Genomic DNA, 23,737 nt, shown 5'->3' with positions numbered 1-23,737 from the left:
TGCAGCTAATAATTGAATTTGGTTTTTTTTTATTAAAATTTGTGCATGTTTAGAAGTGTGCATGTTTAGATGTGTGTGTTTGTGATTCCAGTCTTGTGTCCCCAAGAGGAAGACTGTTATGTATAAAATGAATGAATGACAAAAGAATTCAAATTAGGAAATTAAAATGAAAACTGCAAGTACAAAATATAACTCACTATAGGCATATTAATTTTACGAAAAGCTGGAGTTGGAGTTTAAGTATGTAAAACCGTACTGCCAAGAGGGAAACTTGCATGGCATTCTGAAGTTATGCTTTGTGCTGCTGCTTTTTTGAGGGACTAGGTTAAGGTCTGGAGGATGGATGTATGTTTTGTGGGTATAGATGTCCATTCACATTTTTAAAATATCAGTTCACAGATAGTTGTTCCTTTTTGTCACCTTTCGTGTCCTCTTCCAATGGGAAGAAGGTACTTTCAGCCTCAAATTGTGGAGTCCCAGTGTTAGAGCAACTCTTAAGTCTGTGTATGTGCATGATACTTTCTCTCATTTTTTGGCACAAGCTCCTGTTTCTCTGCTGTCCCTAGCTTTTGGTTCAGGAGGTTTCCGTGAATACCCAAAGGCCTCAGTTCAGCTGTCATTAGGAGAATGTCTTTTGACTTAAAATAAGAATTTAGGCCCCAGAGCATCTGACTACAATGCCAGCTCCTGGTAAAGCAACATAAACCTATTTTAATCTCTAGAACCTGTTTCTTCTTTCTTCAAAGAAATCTCAGTTAAAGAAGCTGAGCTGGTTGGTATGTTCATGTAATACTTATGATTTTGGTTTTAATCTTAGTTCTGTTACTCATTGGAAAGTTCTATTCACACGTAATTACCTCATTTTGCTTTTTATTCACTTCAGATTTTTTTTTTTTTTTTTGAAATCTTGGAGCAGCATTGAAGAAAACATTTGTGTTAAAAATAATTTCCAGGAAGAACTTGTCAAGAATATTAAAGATTAGCTAGAATCAAACCACAGGATCAGCTGGGTTTTTTTTTTTCCTAATTACTAATTGCTTAACAAAATAAAATTACAAAGAATGGGCTGATGGTAGGCCAGGGACTTTAATAAGTAGCCAGAGTTGTTTACCGGTTTCACTGTGCTATAGGTCTACTTGGTCTTTGATTGAATGGCTTCTGAATGTCACTAGCATGGGGTCACTTACTTTGTAACTTTTCTGTGGACAGCTGGTGAGTTATAAATAAATAAATATTCTTGTCTGAAGACTAAACTGTTCTATAAAATATAAGAATAATTGGCCTGTTTCTGAGAAAATAATGGAAGCTTGTGGTGATGTTTTTGGAAGTCTGTCAGTTTATATTGGTGCTTAACTTACAGCCTGGGCTATAGGTAGAGATCCTATTTCCTGTATCTTTAATTTATGATGAATCTAAATCACATTTGCGTTTGTCTTGTTGGTCTGATGATGTGTGTCTGTGGATATGCTTAGATGTAGCCATATACTTTTGTGACCATAACCATATGCATGTCCTAGAGATAATTTGGAAGTATCTGACCATTTGCAAGGTTGCAATTTTTCTCGCATTCGTTGTCTTACAGTGTGTAGCACATGGGCAGGTTGCTGCAATTGTGTGTAGCCCTGACAAAGCCAGGAGGACAGTATGTTGTTGTCTGACTCAGACTATGTCCTGTGGGCCAGTGCTTGTGTATGATAGTGAGAAGCAAACTGATTTGAAAGGGCTGAAAGATGTGCTAGGCTTTTAACTCGTTTTTTGGAGGGGCGTGTTTTTGTTTTTTTTTTTTTTTTAACTCTTTACTCATTTTTTTAGACTAGAAAATGGGCCTTGAGAAAAATAAGCCATGGAACAAAATGTCTGAAGGAAAAGAACCTAATTTTAGTATGATACTGAGATGAGTTATTTAGATGAAACAGAACACATTGTGGTAAGCAAAATGTAGAAATGCCAAATATGTCTTGATAAGCAGAAACACACATATTAAGCATCTGGAGGTGTTTTCACTGGTAAGGAGATTTACAAAAAATACCAATCCAATCACAAAGTAATTCCTTTTAAACTCCACCAAAGCCCATACTCCTATAAATATACAGGCAAAACAATGCATGGAATTATATGTACATATTTACACTTAGTTTAATAATGTCCTGGGTCTAATTAAAACACAGTGTTTCAAAGAACTAATTGTTACAGAAAAGGATTTATATGTAGCTAGATTAGTAATAACTAACAATAGATGAATTCAATTTACATAATTTTCAGCCAAGAGGATATTTAGAATCATACCACTGAGGATTGCTTTGAGTTGGGTAGTTAATGTCATTATCTCCTCCCCTTGTTTAAACAGTTTGGTTTACAATAACTGTGGAACATAATAAGTGATTTCAGTTTTTCCTTTTAATGGGGCTTTAATAAAATCTGGTAGCGTTTTACTAACACTGGCTGGTTGGTTATCAGCAAGGTTGCTACTGTAAAGCATGTAAATGTATACTAAGGTCTGCTGAGAGAAAGAAAGCACTGAGGTAGCTGTTTCCACTTGTGTGGGAGAGGATAATTTTGCACCTCAAGGCTAAAGAAATTGTTTGGGATGTTAAGTATGGGTCTGCTGAGATTCTTAATAATGTATGCATTACTGTGCTTCCTAAGCCTTTCTAGTCTGCTTCTAAAAGTTGTGCTTCAACAGAAAAACAATGCTTGTTAATGTCTAAAGGGCAAAGCAATAGGCAGGATACTGCAAAACTTGTTTCACTGATGATTGTCTCGTGGTGTTTGCTTGAGTGGCTCAGCTTGTTCGACTTCAGGTTCACCAAGGCATTGCCCATCATTGAGCTGTTCTTGCACTGAAGTGGAGACACGTGCTCAGTTGAGAGCTAAACTCCGTTTACAGTGACAATAACTCCGTTTACATGTGCATGGAAGAAGGAGGGGGCCTGAAGTCTAGAAGAGAACGTCCTCAAAATGCTCTGCACTGCTAAACTAGAAACTGTCTTGTCTAACCTTTTTTTTCCACACATTAATCTCCTTTCTGCTTGAGAGAGTGGGCTTGGAAACCGAAGAGTATCCAGGTTGTGATGTGAGCCAGTTGTCTTATTCTTTGGTGCCTTGGGGTTATGAAAAGTAAGTGTGAAAGGAGCAACCATCAGGTTCACCTTAAACAAAGAACTGTAACCAAGATGTGAAAGTCTGTTGTGACATGAAATCGACTCGGAGGACTCTGCTCTGGTGAGCATTGCATTCCTGAGAAAACAGAGCAAAGGGTGGCCGAAAATGAGTGTTGGTTGAGACTTCTTCCAATGCTGTCTAGGAATAGGTTAGCTTTCTTTGTTGAAACCTATGGGATGCAATCAGTCGTGTTCAGGCTACATAAGTCACTCAGAAGGAAGAAACCTAGTCTAAGTGCCTATCATTTCACTAACCTCCTTTGTCCAAATTAAGGATATATTGCGTTTGTTGTTTTATCTGACCATCTTTTGAAGGCAATAGAGATGGTTCGTATTGTCCAAAACTTAAATAATTTTTGGAAGCAGCCACTTGGCTGATCAAATCAAGGCTAATGTTTTTAATTACATTGTTTTCCAAATGAAAGCTAAAGCTATCAGGGAATAGAAAAGTTAGTTTCTCACATACACACAAAGCCTAGTTGGTTAATGAAAATGTATGGAATTCTTACCTACTCTGCTTTAGCAGGCATAATGATTTACACAGCCTGACAGCACTAGTGCAGCAAGTAAATGCATTAGTCATAGTGTCCATTTTTCTTGCAAATTTGTGACACAGATTTAATTATGGGAATGACCAGCAACTTACAAATCTAATTTTGGTGGGCTGAGCCAACTTTTTTGTTTTAATAACAATAGATTTTTTAGCAATGATTTCATTACTATTTAAAGAAATCCACACATATGGAAATAACCAATTGGCTGAATTTATTTACTTTATTTTACCTTAATGGATGTTGAATGTTTTAGGTGTCTTTTTCTTGTTTTTCTTTTTTATTATTATCACTTTTTAGTATTAGTTATTTCTAGGATAAATATTCTTATCTGGCTTAACTATTTCTAGCACAAATATTGTAACTATTTTTCTAAACCCAGGCAAATGTTAGTTTACCCCTTTGTTCCCTCTTAATTGTGTCTTTACAGTATGAGAAGGGGCAGAATAGTCATCTGGGATTCTCTTTTTACTGTGCTAGCTGTTTACAAGAAGATCTTGCCAGGAAATCTGTTCACAACAGGTGCTGAATTCCAGATTCACTCTTGTTTAATTTCAAAGCAGAGCTGCTTTACGGTGTACCACCTCACTCTTAGAAGAGGTCTCATCTTCCTCTTTGAAGCAGTACAGTGCTGATGCTGGACTGTGCTCCAAATTTGATTTGGGTAGTTCTAAAAATCCTGAGCAAGTTCTCCCTGCTAATCAGCCACTTGGGAAGCCACCTCAGCCTTGAAAGACAGGGTTTTGCATGAGTGAAAGGGGATGGCAGGTCTCAGCAGCAGTGAGTCTTTAGACCAGATACTATGTACCTGTCAGGAAGAGTTTGGATTCTGTGGAATATAAGTAGTCTTGGGATCCACTTATGATGCTTTACTGTAACTTTCTCATATTTTGTGCCTGGTGCCCAGCTTTCTCATTGTTATTTAACATCCTCATTTTGATTTCTGCTATCTTTATTTGAAATCTCAATGTAAGTTTGGGCATCATCATCAGTTTCCAGGTCAAAAATGCGTAGGCCTTCACTGTTATTGTGTATTTGTGCTTCCAGTATACAGCATGCTCGGTTTAATTCCTAAGTTTGAGTAAGTTTGTTCTATTTTGGTACAAGCAAGGCAGAGTAACAAAACTCACTGTGATGACGACCTGTTACTGTTACTGTGAGCTTAAGAAAAGAGCCCTTGATAACAGGATTATTTTGAGGGATGGCTAGGCATGTGCACCCATCCCAGTAGTCATTCATTCTGTCTTTGTGCCCCCCCCGCTTCAGTCCTTCCAGACATTTTTAAAATAGAAGAAATATAAAGGTGCAATAGTCAGGAAGTTAAAAAGAAGTAAATGAGATCTTGCTCCCAAGGGACTGAGAGGAATCAGGTGGGGGATAACTGAAAATCTGCTTATTACAGCACCTACTGTGTGGTCCATCAGATTTGAAAAGACTGAATTCAGTAGGGATTGACATGACCAGCCAGTGAAGACTGAGAACCAGTTAACCAACAGCAGGGCTGTTATTTGTTATCTTTGAAATGTTAGGGAGATGGAGGATAGGTAAAAGTAACCTGACGATGAAAGAAAATACGCTATGGAAGTACTCAGAAAAGTGTATCCTCTAGAAGGCCGATGATCAGTCCCTGTATTTTATTTTTCAGTGTCTAAGAGGAAAATGCATTGAGATCTAAATAAAAACAGAAAATGAAACTGCTAGCTGTCAAATGTTTATAAACTATGTGGGCTGTAGCTGGTCTTAGTACTTTCTTAGTTTTCCCGTTAGCTTTTGCTACTGGCCATTTAATTCATCTCCATCAGACTTATGGGTCTCAAGCAGCCAGGTCTTCAAAAAGGGGAAAAAAGTTTATTTAAAGGTACCAATAAGTAGGCTATTAAAGATATCACTTTGTATTCTCTTTGCAGCCCCCAAATAATGAAATACTGTATTTTAAAACATAAATATATTTGTATTCTTCTTTTTCCACTTCCTTATATGACAGCTAACAGTAGGTTACACCTTTTTTTGTCAGCAACTCTATCTAGTGCTGTTGCTTGGTGTGGTACTTGGTGACTGCCTCTGAGACAGTATGTTTAATCCCTCTCCCCCTTACTTTTTTCCTAATTTGTAAAATTCATCATTGTCCTCTTTACTGTGGAAAAAATATATTTTTTTTATCAGAAGAATATACTTGGTTTGGGTTGGTTTGTTTTTTTTTTTTCTGTTTCTACTTACTTTCTGTTAATGGTCAGTACTTGGGGAAAAAAACCCACAATTGCATTAGGGCAGAACTTGTGTGCAGATCGTAATGTTGAAAAAGACCAGGTACTGGTTTGTGATGTTTTCTGGTCTTCTGTGTTGCGGTGGTTTCCTGTCGTTTTACTCCAATACAAAGAAAATAAAATTAACAGGAGGAGTTCTCACTAGTTCTGTTAAAAAGTAAGATCAAGATGTTCTATTTCTGGTTAAGTCACTGACTCTTGTATCATCGAATGATGTCGTATCACTTACTTAAAATTAGTTTTAAAAATGGTTGCCTTGAAAAGCTGCTTTACTGGTTTATGACAAATGCTTGGAGAAATATTTCTGTGCTTAATTTAAAAAGGTGAAAACTTTCACCACAAAACTTTGAACAATTCATTTGTAAAACAAGTTTTAAAATTCTTGCAAATAATTACTTGTGTCTGTGGGAAAAAGTGCTTGCATTTATTGGTTCTTTACATTAGGTAGGTTGAAGGAGAAATTGAGAAGGTAGGCAGTATGAAAGATAATTGTTTTTTATTTTGCCCTCTCCGTAGTATCTTTTAACACCAGAAGAAGCAAAACTGCATTCCTCTAGGACTGTGGTTGTACGCAAAAAACCATATAGTAATTTGGCCTGATTTAAGGGTAAATGTTCCCTGCAGAAAGATTTGGAAATGCACAAAATATGTAATTTTCTCCCTTCCTTTTAAAAAGTTCATCAAAAGAAAATGAAAATATTTTTAGAATTGACTATATTCTCTCCCAACGTTTTAGCTTCTGATGGAAATGGTCCAGTGTTCTTTTTTTCTGTGCTGCAGCTTTTAGTCACCTGCATGAGAAGAGTGTGTGTTGGGTGAGGAGGAGTGGAGACAAATCATTGCTTCATTTAGAACAGGAGTATATAAACCCCTGTCTTCTGCTTCATTGGCACTTTGAGCTAGGGTTGCTGCAAGCAGGAGTTAGTTTCACCTGGCATCTGCATATTTTAGTGTGAGGTGTCCCTGCCCATGGCAGGGGGGCTGGAACTAGATGATCTTGAGGTCCTTTCCAACCCTAACTATTCTATGATTCTATGTTATAAAATACAACCTGGTATGCTGAGGGGTCACCTACATGCATGTAATAATCCAGAATGCAGCATGGACCTCTTTCTCCTTCTGCCTGCCAAATGTGGATTCAGCAGTTAGCAAGAGTTGAATTCTAGAAAGCAGAATGCATGTTTCATGACATCCCTTTACAAACAGCAGTACCAGTGCTGTATTGTTCTATGCAAACCTTCTAATCCAAAACACATTAATTTATTATGCTTCTTGATTTTTGGCCCAGAAGAGGTTAAAGCCCTGCCTGGATTTGGATGGGTTTTTTCTGTGGTTCTTCTCTATCAGACCTAGCAGTGCTTGTTCAAAACTCGGCAGTCTGTGAATCGGCAGCCCTCAGTCTCTTGGGATAAAAACAAGAGGGACATCGTTATTACTGTAAGTTGAGTGGCTGGAAACCATTCCTCTTGCTGTCAGGGTGACAAATACTGTCTTAATGGAAGTGCCAGAGGTTAGGTCAAAAGCTTTCGCGAAGTCTCTAACTCAGCTAGAAGGCATGGTTAGCATAAAATTGGAGCTTCTTCAGAAATTCATGTTATTATTTGCTGTTAGCTTTTTAAAATGCACTTTTGGGAAACCATCATGACCCTTCAGTGTGGGACAGCAGTAGTTCATTATTTTGTTTTTTGAATGGCTGTACTTGTGTTGTTGCTGAGAGGTTCCTTCATTATTATTTTGTCTTAGCTTCTTTCAAAGTATCAAAGCAACCCTCAGCTTTCATCCTTAATTCAAACATTTGGAAATACCAGTTATTGTGAAGGAAGGGAGGGAAATACTTGAATTGATGGTCTGTCATTATCTGGCTTCTTTTAGCAGTGTTCTGTCAGTTGTATAGATTTTTCATTTTGCTTTATGTAAAACAAAAGACAACCAACAAAAAAGCACCCAAAAACCACAGCCCAAACCATCTTTAATTCCTTCTTCTTCCTTGAGGCTTACTCAGACAATTTATCATCTTTCTTGCATGACACTTGTGCACTTCCTAGGATCTTCTTTCCTTCTCCTTCATTCCCATTCTCCTGCCACTTATCACTGGTTACTTTCATATACTGATAAGTTGTTTATTTGTTACTTCTACTTTTTTAAGAAGGCTGTATCACAAAATTCCTTTTCTAAAATATTTTCTGAAGGTATCTTCTTGGTCAACTCCAGCTTAAGGGCTTTTTGCAAGAATGGTTAATTCTGCCTCTTCCCTGTTAGCTGATAGAAGATCAGAGTAGATGATCATCTGACTTTATCTATGAAAAAACTCAGTATGTTGTACAGACTGTATGTGAACTCTGACAGGGTGAAGAATTTGAAAATTTACTATTTTTTCTTCCCGATAAAAAGAATTCTTTTTACTTGTATCTAAATGTGGTGACCACTCCATGTCAAATAGAGAATTTTGTATCTTAATATGTGAAGGTGGGATGTCACTTTGTAGTGTGGTATGATGCAGATGCTAATGTTGATACCCACTTGAGTAGGAAAGTCATTGTAGCTTATTCCTCCAGGTGCATTTGAGGCATGTGCTAATAGCCTGAAAATACATACCTCATGGTGCCTCATTGCTTAGTTGTGGTCTAGTTTCTTTCCCACATTTTTTACTACTGTATGGAAAGTGACTGTTAACTGTTTGAAAGAGAGCTATATTACATAGGATTAGATAACATGAATAATGTGAAAGCCAGGGTTTTTTAAAAAAGCTCAAACCTTCTAATAAAATGGAATGTCAAGTATATGAGCATGTCTTTCAAGAAATGATCAAAAAACATGTGAAAAGTTCCATATCCTTTTTAAAGTCAAATAATTATCCACGATCATAATTTTTTGTTAGATGGACAGTACAAAGATGAAAGAAAATTTTATAGATAACATTGCACTTCATAGCCGACTGAAGCAGGTGTTAGAAATGCAGATTAAGTATACTGACTAAAGACTATATAAATTTGAAGTGAAAATGCCACTGGTCTACTTGCAGTACCCTGCACATGTGAAGTTTCAGATAGTTAAATTATTAATTGTATTGTGTGAGATAGTGCAGCAGTTAGGGAGAAGGTCCTTGTGCATTTATGATGGGTTTTTTTTCCTGTAATCTTTTTTAATGGTACATGATGAGCTGCTGACAGAATTTACTTCATTGTGGAATTTTGCTGTGGAAAGCGAGTATATAATGCAGCTAGATAAATCAACAATGTAAGCTTATTTGCCAATTAGGTGTTTTACAGGAACATGCAGTGCAAACATGCCATTGAGGGTAAATACAGTTTCTGTGAATTAAGGAGGCTGAATGTTAGTGTTGCTGTACAAATCCTCAGACAGTACAAAATTTGTGCTTGGTCTTTCAGCACACTCCTGTTGTAATAGTGTAAGGTGTTAATTTACATGTTGGTCTTTTCTGGACTTCATAGGCTTTGTGTGGACATTATGCTTCATGGTGTCCTGGTTTCAGCTGGGATAGAGATAATTTTCTTCCTAGTAGCTGGTACACTGCTGTGTTTTGGGTTTAGTCTGAGAATAATGTTGCTAACACTCCAATGTTTCTGTTGCTGAACAGTGCTTACCCTAATCTGGGAGTTCTCAGTTTCCCATGCTCTGCCAGTGAGGAGGTGCACAAGAAGCCAGGGGGGAGCGGAGACAGGACACCTGACCTAAACTAGCCTAAGGGGTATTCCATACCACAGCACGTCATTCTCTTGAAAGGGAGCTCTCTTGAGGCCAGGTGGTACTGATCACTGCTCCGGTACAAGCTGGGCATCAGTCAGTGGGTGGTGAGCAGTTGTGTTGTGCATCACTTGGGTTTCTTTCCTCTCTCCTCTATTACTTCTTGTTGTTGTTGTGGGTTTTTGTGTTGGGTTTTGTTTGTTTGTTTGTTTTTACTTTATTTCAATTGTTAAACTGTTCTTAACCCAGGGTTTTACTTTTTTTTCCCTGATTCTCCTCCCCATCCTACTGGGGAGGGAGAGAGTGAGTGGCTATGTGAGACTTAGTTGCTGGCTGCGGTTAAACCACAACAGACACACGTGTGACTTACTCACGTGAGTGGTGTGAAGTATGTTAGATTTTTGGTAGGAGGGCACTGGGAGATGAGTAAGGGTATTTTCTTTCCTTCCAGCAATTCAGTAACCTGCTAATAAACTGTACTAGCCTGTGAATTTAATTTTGTCATGACTTATCAAGTGCCTGGAGCTAGTAATCAATCTGTAGAGGTCTAATTCTCAGATAAATCAGAATTGGAAGTGGATTGGGAGATGCAATTTCTTAAGGAAAGTGAGGAGCAGTACTGAGGCCCTTGCTCAGCATGAGGGACAGTCAATTTTCTTCTTACTCCCAGCTGTTTTGAGAAGAAGGTGGCAGGATCCCTGCCTAACATCTGGCTTGCAAGGGAGACAGTAACTAGGATGTGGTGCTGTCCTCCATAACCTAGAATGACTGCAAGGGAAAGACAGATTTTGCTGTGGATTTTTTCACAGTATTTCCCAAATCTCTTAGTTCTAAAAGTATCTTGTCATGAAAGATTTTTTTTTTTAAATAGTCAGTATTGTTTTATCCCTCAGCTCATGGGGAGTGATATTTGTACTGGCAGCAGCTGTGCTCTGACTAGAGGAGCTAGTCCATAGTCCACAGTGGTAGTCACTGTCTCTAGGCTGTCCAGGTAAATTTTTGGTTATATACTTGGTATAAGGGTTTCTTAAAGCCCTGTCAGAGTAAGGAGTGGTTTCTTCCTCTTTGGAGAACTAGCAAGAGAGAGAGAGAGATCCAGCAATCATTGGAGTTCAGTCAAACACTGACATGTCCAAGCAGATTAAAAAGAAGTTTGTGATGGAGAAGGGTTTTGGGAAAGGAGAGCCCTGGGGAGTGCAAAGTCTAAATTAAGATGATATGTTGGAGAAGCATAATTGAGAGAGGATCAGCAGATCTCTGGGGAGTGCTTGGATTGTGCTGGCTTTGGTGCATACAAAACAACAGTGCACAAGGAAGAACAGCAAGTTCTGGGTTAGGCTGGATAGGCGTCTGGATAGGGTGGATAGCTGGATAGGGTCCCTGCCTGAGAGCTCCTTTTCAGGTGGAGGGTATACATACCACAATTGTCCTGCACACATTCCTTCTGCACGATTGCCACATCCTCTGCCTATCTGTTCTTCTCGCTCCCATGGTTTCTAATTGTCATCAGAAATACAGGAGGCCTCATCCAAGTAATCATGTGAGAGCCAACGCTAACATAACATGTTTAAGCTGAGATGGGAGCATAGCTCTTCTGGGTGTTAACAAGTGAAAGCTGCTATAGTTGTAAACTTCTGAATTAGATTTTAAAAACTGATTCTGTTACAAATACCCCAATAGAAAAATAATTGGTTTATGACATTATATGATAAAGTTCTTGAACTGAACTCATAGGGAGTTAGTTTTCATGGATAATTGGATAATAATCTTGTAGGGCCTTTGGGTGCTATCCTCCAGGTTTTATGGGATATAAAATCATGGTGAAAAGCTCATCAGCAGGACAAAGATGCTGAGGCAACCTTGTGCCATTAAGATTCTTTCCGATCACCTATACAATCATTGACTGAAAAGTTATTTCAATGAAGATTTAGCAAATTCAAGAATTTTTTTAAGCTACTTTCCTGGGTGTATGAGTACTGCGTTAGCTGCTCTAGTGCCTGGGCTTTGTAATGGAGCATCGGTCTTTCTGCCACCTGCAACTGTGGTGCACATTGATTTGTGCATGCCTAGCATAGTGAAGGTGCAGTGTGGGTGTATTAATAGTATGCAGACAGAAATGGTTTTTGAAGTTTTTTCTGAAAATTCTATTTTAAGAATTAGGACTTGGTTCTGAAAGAAGTTTCTTCTTGCCTATTTTTTTTTAACTCCATTTGAGCTTACTTCCATTCTAGAGTGAAAGTGTGTAAATCATTATTTTAAATTAGAACACAGATACGTTTGTTGCAGTGTAAATGTGTCTGTACCTGGAGTTCCCTTAGATTAGCTGTTGCACAAATGTCTGAATTCACTGTGTTAAATACAATAAGCATCTCAAAGGATGTGTTGTTTCTGTGCTTACCATTAGCGTGTGCAAAGGGTATTTTCGCACCGTGACCTAGTAGTCATGAACAGAACTGACTGGTTTACATATAGAACTATTAGATTTGCACTTGAGACAAGCACACAGCTTTATCTGCTTAGGCCGTAATCTCCTACAGTATCCATGCTTACAGTAGCACCTTACATAGACAATACTGCTATCAGGATCTGGATTGCTGACTTTCCATTTGATTTTATAATGTGCTGAACACCACCGTACATGCATGAGTAATAGAAATGTGAAAAGAAGAAACCTTTTCAGCATAATTCTTATGACAGTATCTTTTTAGAACCTGTGATTTTTTTATTAGGAATACTCAGAGGTTTTATTGTGTAAATTACAGAAGCATTCCTGAAGTCCTTAAGAAAGAACCATTCTTTTCCTCTGCATCATGATAAATGTAGCAATTGTGTGTGTATACTAGAATAGATCATATTGAACATCCCCTGAGCTCCGTTTGCAGACAAGTCCTATCTCCACCATGACAAAATTCCCATAAGAGCTTAAATTATTAATGCCCTGGAATCTGCGGGGTTCAGCAGATATGTTCAGTGTTATTGATGGCAAACTTCATCCCTTTATTCCTAAGACACATAATGAAATAGGGAGTCCCTCAAATAACTACATTTTGTGTTTAGGCTAATTTTGTAGAGGCCAGTGGGCTTTGCCCTAATGTGTGTAAATACAATTTTTCTCTTTTACAGCAGATTGTGTGGTAGATGGGAATGAGACTGATTTGGCATTAATTTATGAATCCTTCTAGCATTCTCTGTGTGCTGCACCCTGTGCGGGCAAGAGGCTCTAATTACACTTACTCTATATAATGAAAGCTTTTAATGACAATTACTGATTGTAGTTGCGGATGTTTAGGGACCATTTTTTTTCTATCTTAAGATGATGTATTGGCTTTCACAAGAGAAGACTTTTATTTTCACTTTATGCAATATCTCTCCTTCCTCCCCCAGCCTTCACAACTGAAAGGCTGACTGGTGAAGCTGCTGACATGTAGCCACGGAGAATTTTTGTTCAGTTAATTTAAGTTCAGGAGGTATCATTTGTCACTGTTTTTTATTTCTGAATTCAAGTCTACATACTTGCATGTTCTTTTCCATAGTAATTTAGTATTTGGAGTGATGTTATACAAGTTGTGTTTGTTTTATATAACAAGATAAAACTCTCCTTCATGCTGAATATGTCACTGCCATGTTAAGCAAAGACATTTACGAAAGCTTCATTTTCCCTTAATGTACTGGCATAAATGATATTTTAATACAAGGCTGTCGATTTTAAATAGGAGTAGGTTTAATCTTAGTTCCAGTTTTCAGTTAGATTAATTATAATGGAAAACAGCAAGTCCCCTCAGTCCCAGATTGCAAAGTTGCTTTGCATAGGGCCTGCTTGTTTTTCTTGTAAGTAAGGCTGTGAGCATACTTCTCATTGACTGACATCTTTAAATATAAATACAGATTTGGGCAGCTTCCAGTTTAACGGTCACTTGAGAAAGTGAGCTATCAATAACTGAAAGATCAGTTTAACATTTGTGAGGAAGAGGCAGTTTAAAGATTATATCCTGCCCATCCCCCTTCACTTTCATATACTAGTTTTGTTTAGAGGTATCTTTCTTTGTTTTGATTCCTGCTGCTGACAGTCATGTATTGGTATGGGAAGTTAAGCCTTCTTGTAATTCCAGAGAAGCAAAAGGTAACATAAGAACTGCCTGTTTTCCAGCACTCAGGGCTATTCATTCCCACGCATCCCTGCAGCTTGCCATGCTTTCTATTGTCCTAGTGCAACTAGGAGTGAGAGTGGGCTGGAAGACAGACCTGGTCTGAGCATTAAAATAACCCTTCTTTGCTTGTTGTGGCTTTCTTGTGCTTTGTTCTGTTTTAAATTCTGACCATGACAGTAGTCTGGTTTATCATACAGCTGTCTTGAGTGAAAAGATGCTGTTCCAGCATGTGGAAACAGAAGTAAAAGGTTGGATGAAAGAGGAAAGAGAATGGCAGCTTCTGGAACTCATTTATAGCTGAAGACAACACTTAGGTAATCAGACCATAAGAAAGATTGTATACTACTTTATTTCCATGGTCTACAAACCCTGGGCCTTAAGACTGAGCTCAGTATCTTACTAATAATATTTATATGTGCTTCACATTTATTTGCTAATTCTGCTAATGTGGTAATGAAAGGCATTCATGAAGTTATTTCAGGTCTTTAGTAGGAGGAGCCAGCTCTTCCACTGTGTGGCACAGTTTCCAGAAGAAGTTTGTGAAATTAGAGGCTTAATTTGTCACTCTGTTAGCATGATTTATCATTGCCTTCTCAAAGTATTGAGTGTATGCAGATGCTTTAGACTAAAACATTGCAGAGGCTGGTGTCTGTTATTTGAATTCATAACTTTGGGCTAGCTTGGACAACCAAAATTGCACAGATAGCTGATACAAACAGCCTGGTTAAATGTAAAACAACAATTGTCTTCTAGGACGAGTAATAGAAAGCAAGAATTCCACTTCCCTGTTCATAAATACTTGTGTTACTGGCACACAACATGCACTATGTTTTGCTGTTACAAGGTGATTGATCTGTGCCTATGACTAAAATGGAATAAGTCTGGGTTGCAGTCTCCAGGGTAGACATGCTGTGATTGGATCCAGTCTCTGGATCCCACAGGCTTATGTACCCCTGGGTGTAGACTGTGGTTAGTTTTGCTTCCTAGCAGAGGACCTCTGTATTACATGTCAGGTTATGCTTGATCTTGAATAGAAGAAACCTGGACCCCAGACTGTGGAACCAACATCTTAGTCCAGAGATCACCAGTACATAACATGGGTGCTGAAGAAGATGCTAAAGAAGAATTTGAGTGGCACGGACAAGGTAAAGTTGAGAGCTGTCTGTGGAAAGTGGGAACTCACAGTTTCTGTATCCCAGTAAAACTTGCAATTAATAGAAATTGCAAGAACCTCACACAAAAAGTAGAGTTATCAGCACCTTGCTCTTGCCAGGCAGATTTGGGCTGCTTAGTTTCTGATCAGACTTGCATCTCTGCAAGCAGGCTTAGCCTCTGATTTCAAAAGTGCAGCCTGAGGGAACATCATTGCAAGGATTTTGGCCCAGGCATAGCCAACCTGTTCTCTACGCTCATTGTTTTAATCTGTCTCACACATACCCTGCACTTATCTAGTGATGAGTTGAAGCTTTGATTTTCTAATTACCCTTTGCAGGAACCACTTGTCAGGAAAGCAAAGAATCATGGACTTCAGAAAATTAATTTCTTATTCACAAGTCTTACACAGCAAGAGAGTTCCCCCTGGAAAATAGTGTCTAACACTGCCTTTCCTTTGCTCGTCTGTCACTGCTTCTGGGAGTCTTGCATTTGTGCCAAGCAGTTTTTCCTGCCTTCTTGGCTCGGTGGGCATATTTTTTTTTTGGCATTGTTTGACTTCTCTTGCTTACAAAAGAACCAGCCCTTTCAAAACTGGCTGTTTCCCAAATCTCACTTTGCTGCAAATTGGGTGGTAATTTCAGCTCCCAACCCATGTCTTCATTCCTAGTATTCTCTTCTCAGGCCTTCCACCTCTATGTAATTCCAAGTCCACACCACAATTAGTGGAAGATACACTGTTGCGTTGGAGGAGTTCTTCTGCACTGGTGTGTTTTATTTGCTTTCTGGTCACACCATTCGCTTGGTGTCAGGCATCCATGGAGGTTTCTAGTGGTGCCTGGCAGAAGGTGGTGGTGGTCAGCATAACGGTGGTAGCACTGTGGATCAGGAACTGCATCTCTCTTCACAATCATCCCTAATGCACAGACAAAAAAGCATATCACAAAGACTCCAGAACCACTGCAAGAGTTATTGAGTATGACAGGAGAAAATTTAGAAGAAAATTTATTTTTGAAGCTTATACACTTGATTTATTTTTTATTACTTTTCCATGTTTAATGGAAGTTTTCCTCTTAAGGAGGACTGAAAGGGTAAAACTGAGTGTGAAAAGCATGCAGGGGTTTACTATGTGACCGGAGAGAAGCAATTCAAATAAGTCAGAGATGGAGTTAGACTTACCTGCTGGAAAGGACATCTTAGATGTCTTATGTCTTTTCTAGGTGACTGTTAATCTTTTCACTGTAACTGTGATTAAAAGTTGTTTCTGTCAAGCAAAGATATAGTAGCCTCTTCAGGTTGGTGAGCAGGTTTGAGGTTATATCTTTTGCTTGTCAGTATAACTATAGGCTGTTAGGTCGGAGGCTGCTGGTTTTTATACCTGACACAGTAAGATCTCTATGTGGGATCCTGCAGGAGACTTGAATGGTGCAAGTTTCATTCCATACAGCCCTGAACAATGATGAAATGGCTGGGAGAGGAGTATTTTGTGGGATGCTTTGGATAGATTTTCTGTAGTAAGTCAAACCAGAGTCACTTTACCATGGATTTGTGATCATTACAAATGCATTGATTTTGATAGGCTGTTTAGGTGGATGGAATTTAAAAAGTGAAAAATACATCAAATAAGTTAAAAAATGAACTTGACCTTTTAAAAGAAATTTTGTCATCTGGGAGCTAATCTTGTTTGAAAAGAAAAAAAGGGAGAGGACAGGAAAGTGCATTCAAAAGTGACTCAATATGGGCATAAGGCAGTTTGGTGTGTTTCAGTGATGACATCCCAGCCATTCACAGTTGATTGCTAATGCGGTTGTCAACATAGAAGAACACTAAGCTTCTTGCTTTGCTTGCTCTGCTGCTTTTATAAAGCAAGCAGTGTGCTTCCAATGCTGCAGTCATCTGGGTTTATAGTGCATTTCAAATAAGGGATATATTTTGCTAAATGTGTTTACTGGTTCTCTTCAGGTTGCCCTGGTTTTGAGAGTTCTTTTGGTAGATAAAGACAGGGAGCTCAGGATGACAAAAGTTCCTGTCCAGCAACTGGCAGGGTTTTTTTATAGCAACTTTTTTTTTCCTTTTTTACACCACTTCTGAAAGGGAAGTGTGATCCAGTAAAATGGGATTTTTCTTAATCTGAGGTGCAATTCCTCACTGACTTCTCTGGTGACAAAGACAGTTTAAGAGGTGACAACCCTGCTTTCCATTCCTCTCATGCTGCAAAAAAAAAAAAAAAAGGTGCTAACATGTTGATTTCTTGGGCCATGTTTTAGATCTGTGCAGAGACATGAGCTGAGTTTGAAAACAAAATCCTAGGTTTTATTTTCCCCACTTCGTGTCTGTGATCCATTTTAGAAATGGTCTCATGTATTCGTGAAGAAGAGAAGACGGTTAACTGTGGCCAAAGGAGAGGAGCTAAGGGTAACGATTTATTAGTCTGTTTTGCTGGAGAAGACTGAAGTGAAGCTATCCCTTGTTAGACTTAAAAAGGTAGAATTCTGCCCTGATGAAAATAAATGGAAGAAGCTGTTCTGGTGCCAAAGTGTAAGGTTTCTTCAGTAAATGTTTTGCTACAAAATGGAAGGGTTAGAAAGAGAAGTTGCTTTTTAGGTGGTGGGGTTTTTTGTTTGTTTATTTGTTTTTCTGGATAGTATATTTTGAAGTTTATCTTGTCAAGTATTGAAGTGCTGCAAGCTATAGCCAGGAAAAAAAAAACAACTATGTGTGCTTCATATTGCTCCCTTATCACTGTTAATGACCTTATATAAACCGTATTACTCTACAACTACCTGAAAAGAGGTTGTAGCAAGGTGGATGTCAGTCTCTTCTCCCAAGAAACAGGCTGTAGGGCAAGAGGCCTCACATTGTGCCAGGGGAGGTTTAGCTTGCATATTAGGGAAAATTTATTAATTAGGAAAAAATAGGAAGATTTTTTTTCCTAATCAAGAAGGGTTTGTCAAGCATTGGAACAAGCTGCCCAGAAAAGTGGTGGAATCACCATCCCTGGAGACATTTAAAAGATGTGTAGATGTGGCACTTCAGAAAGTGGTTTAGTGGTGTACTTGGCAGTGTTAGGTTAATGGTTGGATTCAATGATCTTAAAGGTCTTTTCCAACCTAAACAATTCTATGATTCTATGATATTTCATTCCAGTTTTGAAATCTGAGTGTAGTTAGAAAAATGGAAATGCTATAAGCTCATACGCTAATTCTGTTCGTATATTATGAACACTGCACTTTTGAGGGCTTTTTAGTTGTTGAAGATCTTCCATTTGCCATTTTTAATATCTGTGAGGTATGTCACACAGTTTGATAGTGAAGTTAAGATTTGGTAATGCTTCTGAGGGGCATGGATATTACAGGAAAGAGTCTGGAAAAAGCCTGCTAGAGTATGCTAATCAGATGGAGCCTGAGCTCTTCTGGCTTTTGTGCGAGAAATCAGAGGAGAAATGCCCTGTGTGAGTACCAGTGTTGTATCAGTGGAGTGTGGGCTACTCTACTCCAGAGGGGACCTCTTATCTATCTTATGGGCTGCTTGATGAAGCTAAATGGAGGAATCTTCTGTCCTCATTTATGTATGGATAGGTCATCTTATCCCCCAAAAGATGAATAAAGAACCAGTCTTTTCTGTCTAATTCATTGTTAATATGAACTGTGACATGCATGTGACACAGACAGTGTTCTTTGTTTCTCCTTCTAGTAAGCAGCCCTTTACCTTCCCAGTGTTCAAGCAATGACAGTCAGCACAAATATAGCACATATTTAACATGTCTTCTTAATCTTTGTCAGTCTCTTACATCTTATGTTAAATGCTTTGGGTGTGTACTTCACAAAGTCTCATCTTTTGCTAGATCTCAATACCTTGAACTCAGTGTATAAATATCTACTGAATCCATTCTGTTCTGAGGCACATGAACAGATAGGTGCACTTGTTCACTTCATGCCATTGCTGTTAACTTCTGTGACTCTTTAAGGATTACTGTTAAAAATCAAGTAAAAAAAAATAATAAAAAAAATAAAGGCAACCAAACCAGACAACCTCCCTCATATATCTATCTGTCTCTTGGCTTTCTTTGCTGTCCTCTGGGATTTTTTAATGTATGTCTCATAAGCCAGGTTATAGACTTTCGGAGGAAGAGCCTGCCTGATAAATACATACAGTTTGCTGCACATTGGGTTGTCTAACCATTTAGCACTACTGTAAAACAAATAATGCAAATAACTATTCTAATGCTGAGAGTTGCTGTTAATTTGTAGGTAAGCACTTATATCTTCCTTTTTATGCTTTCGTTTCTCCTGTATGTGTGTATGAAGGCTGCATACAGATGAAATAAGAGCCTGATTAGCTGGCAGTGTAGAGAAAAATCAGTGAAACCACCTACTCTGGCTGGTTGACAACCATTTGCATACTAAACTGAACAAAAAGGAGAGGTGCTCTTTAGTCTGTGTTTCAGGCACAGCAGCCTAATGAATTGTCCATAGCTATGAAAGTTATTAAACATAATTTGTTCTTGAGGGGTTTTTTAAGGGTTTGTTATATTCCCTTTAAAGATTGTCGGTTGGTGCTTTGGTACAAAAAGGAGGATTTGTGTTTTTTCACTGTACCATTAAATTATTTGAGGTTGTGCCATTTTAATTTATTTATTTATTTTTATTTTTTTTTTTTTTTTAGCCTACTTGGATAATACTCCTTTCTGGCTTTTCATCATACAGAAAATATTTGAGATGGGAGCATGAGTGTCAAAATTATGTACAAGAAGGGTATACAAGAAACCCCATTCATTCATTTAATTAACATTCAGCTGCCTGTGTTCTCTCCATGTGAAATCAAGGCAACATTTAAGAAAATATTGTGCTTAAATATGCCATTTCAGAGGAAAGACAAAGAGAGTTTGCCAGGGCAAAGGGCAAGGTCATCAATTTGTATTCACTGAATGTGACATATATTGCATAAAGAGGATTTGATCAAACCTTTTTAATGTACTTTGTTGAAAAGGTTGAAAGGAATATTGCCATAATTGTCTACACGGTATTGGCATAAGAAGGACAGATGGCTACTAGAGAAGTCTTCATAGGTTTTCTCTTCAAATGATTGCAAGTATATGATAAGTGAAATCCTGTTTTTTGGATGGGGTTGCATTGATGTTGGTACAACAAACACACATAGATCTATCTGCAGAATTTCCCCTAATCCAGATGCACTAATATAGAACTAATTGATAGTGTAAGTAATGTACTGGGGCTTTTTGTTGTTTGGGCATTTGTTGTTTGTGGTTTTTTGGGTTTTTGTTGTGGTTTTTTTTTTTTTTTTGGTTTGGTTTGGTTTTTTTGCATATGTTTGTGGTCTTTTTGTTGGTTTGTTTTAAACAAGTTACTACTGTCCTTAATATTGAGACAGCATGTCCAAAGATGGGGATAAACAAATAAGATATGCAGGTGGCTGTGTTCTGTGTATCTTGTTAACCATGGATGGCCACACAGTTTCAGTGAAGTAATGCAATTTTCATCATGTTTGATTCAAAATACCACTTCTGAAAATTATGGCAGTTTGTGGTTTGGGCCTTGTATATACCCATTAGCTGGATAGTTAACTTTTTCAGGTAGATTCAGCAATGGAACAAGATTTTATATTTATATTAATGAATTTTATTTTTTGAAGTTTTCTACCCTTAATGTCAATGAATATATTTGCATTTACTCTGTGTGTGTCCTGCTTATCTGAGATTCTGTAATGTTTTGTTCTGCCTGAAAACCTTTCCCCATTGAACGCATTATTCCATTGGGTATCAGATTTTGTTCAACAATTTATTTTTATCTGTCCTCTTTGTCCGAAAGAATAAATATCATGTTGGAGGAAAATCTGATACATTTTGCTAGCAGGTCTGTAATACTGAAGTGCATAATTTGGCAAGAGCTTGGGGCTATTCTCCTAGCTGTTGGACATTTTACATCACTCAGCCACCAGCAGTACATCTTGATTCATTAGAAAACAGTGAATGGGTAGGCTTTGTTTTCTCTGTAGCCTGGAAATGTTCACTCAGAGAGCAGTGTCCATTATGGTGTCTTAGCTGTCTGTGTAAGAAGCTTATGCACTGTGCTGAGGCAATGGGTCAGCAGAAAGCATCTAATTGCTAACAGAGATGACTTGTCTCAAACAATATTCAGACTGACCGAGTGGTCTTGGAGGTTGTAGCTGCACATACGTTCACTGAGGCTGGTACTATGGAGGTATTTATTTCTAGATTCTGTGCCTGAGTTACTCAGAAGATAACTTCAGTGGAAAGGGAGTTTTTGTGCACCTTTGGCCTTTTAGCCTATTTTGTGAACTCACTGTTCTTTCATAGCTCTGTCTGCAGTTTATTAGGGAGCTTTTTGTTGGATCCATTATTCTTCAAAAACTTAATTAAATCGAACAGTGTAATTAATCTGTCATCTTAATTTCTAAAATTCTCCTACTGTGTAGGTAATAAAACAACAGATTTTGTGGCTGCTCAGTTGTACTGTGAGTCTGGATAGAAACAAAGAATACGTACTTTCGATGAAAATAAATTTAGACACGGGTGGCTGAGACTATTGCAGCGAAATAAAATCTGTTATACTGGGATTGACTGGCTATTCTTTCTCTTCCAGTGGCCAAAAGCAATGATTTAAGGAACACTGTATTTCAAGTTCAGGGAATTTGTATATGACACTTCCTCTAAAATTCTCACACTCTCCATCTTTGTATTTCCTGAACTGTAATTTCTGTGTATGGAGTAAGTTTCAGCAGGTATATCTGTGTGAGCTTCTCGTCTTTTCTCTTCAACTCACATGCATGTGGTTGTAAATATAATTCTTCTATTAGGTTTAATGGCAGATGGTTTTGCCATATCTTCATATTTTTTGACTGTTCTTATGAGCTACTACTTTGGTTATTTTGTTAAAATAGTAGGGCATCAATTTATCAGAGGCTCACACAACAAATGGAAATCAGATAGCTCTTAGACTATGAATCTTCGAAGATAAAAAATGCTATCTGCCTGAGCAAGGCACAGCTTTAATTCCTGGTTTGAGATGGACATCAGAAAAACGTGCATTCTTTTGCTGTCTGGTTAGGTCTCATTTTCTAAGGAGATCATTCTTTTCAGGAGGCTGGTTCAAAGTTCCACTTTTAGGATAAGGAACAGCCTGGAACTGTTTGGGCAAAGGCGTATATAGGTAACTTGTCTTTTCTCTGCTTTTTCCCTTTGTTGCTTTGAATATACTCCTTCTGTGATAGTTTCAGCTGCATATCTTAATTTTTTAAACAGAACTTCTGTGCAAAACATCTTTCAGTGGTCAAAAGCATGTAATTTCAATTGTACCTTCAAAAAACAAAAAGAAGTCACAAGATGAATGTGTGCACTGATGGGTTTATCTCATAATCTTGAAAGTATGTGGGGAGTTTCTGCTGTTTCTTAATGCAGCTGTTGGTAGGAGAGGGGAATACAAATGTAACAAAGAATAACTAAACAGGCTCTCTGACTTCACAACAAGCATCAAAGAAAAAAGCACTGCCACCTATTAATGTGAAAGGTTAGCAAGTGTGCATTTTTCTCTACTAAATTATTTTTCTCATTTAAGTCAAAGTTAACTAGTTCAGAAATTATTTTCTTTTAATAGGTGGATCCTCTTAATTGCATTACTTCTGACATTCTTACTGTTGTTGGGATGGGAAATACCTTTCAGATACATGCATATTTAGTCTTTCTGGACCACTATAAGCTAGTTGAGATAATAGGTTTGGTTTTTTTTTGTTGTTTTTTTTTTTAAATCTTTCAGTCACTAAAGAAAATGAAATTAAGCACAGTGCTTATTAAAAATCATTTCTGATCCTTTCAGTGTATGTTTACTATTTTTAGCATGTGTGTGCTAACAGGACACATAACTTGTATGATCTGTAGAGGGGACAAAGAGGATGAATTCTATGAAATACCTAATGCCAATGTAGTGTTTTAGTCTGCACATTCTTTAGTTCAAATACAAATAGTTTTATTGATATTTTTCCCTTGTATCATTGGATTGTCAGCTCAATTTTCATAATGTTACATGTTATGTTACAGCTTGAAAGCCTGAAGTTGTGTAAGCAATAGCACAGCGCTTTGGTCTAGAAGAGTAGGTAACTAGCATGTGTGTAATCTGGTTAAGAAATGGGATGAAGGGATGCCCGATGATCGCAATAGAGATGTGGCTACAAGGGCCTAAGGTTCAGCATAGAGGGAGTCTTAGTTTCTGAAGACAAGGCAGGACTAAAACTCACACTTACTGATGACTCATTTGGGTGTCTAAACACATAGACTGGAGCTGTTCTGTATTCCATTTTCCGGTATCTGCAGGCAGGGGCCAATGACAGCTGAGAATAATTTTTTCAGCTTGTACAGATCAAACATAAACAAAAGCGAACATATGAACAGTTGCATCTCTTCCCCTTTCATTCCTCTGAACAAGGCAAGGTTGCATCAGTTTGCTTATCCACACTTTAACCATCCGGGTGAACCTGAATGTGTTTGCAAAGTGCACTGGGATAAAGATAAGCTGCTTTCTCTCTTATTTCCTGCACATGATGTCCAGGTGGGTAAATCTGTAATGCAAACATGAGCTGCAGAAGTTGTGATAAACTGGTAAATTAAATAAACTTGAACTTCCTTTTGTGGCCATGGTTGGTAGCACAGAAGGGAAAGCAATGTTTGGCCTGAAGCCTATGAAGAAAATATCGTTTGCAAATTCAAATGACTTAATACATGA

At 38.0% G+C, this 23,737-nt stretch overlaps 1 protein-coding gene across 10 annotated transcripts in view; it reads left to right on the top strand.

Moving 5' to 3' along the window:
• Window positions 1-23,737, top strand: part of SLC10A7 (solute carrier family 10 member 7) — a 142,894-nt gene that overhangs the window by 51,477 nt on the left and 67,680 nt on the right. The window contains exon 5 of one of the 10 annotated variants that reach the window (XR_010614546.1): window positions 14,027-14,143. The exons of the other annotated variants lie outside the window; for them this stretch is intronic. The gene's annotated coding sequence lies outside the window, so the exon portion shown is untranslated. The remainder of the gene's footprint in view (window positions 1-14,026; window positions 14,144-23,737) is intronic. 10 annotated transcript variants of the gene reach the window in all.

The sequence above is a fragment of the Lathamus discolor genome, chromosome 1 (assembly GCF_037157495.1).
Source record: "Lathamus discolor isolate bLatDis1 chromosome 1, bLatDis1.hap1, whole genome shotgun sequence".
NCBI classification, from domain to species: Eukaryota; Metazoa; Chordata; class Aves; order Psittaciformes; family Psittacidae; genus Lathamus; species Lathamus discolor.
Note: the sequence above shows the minus strand (reverse complement) of the source record. Positions and strands in the feature narration are given on the sequence as shown.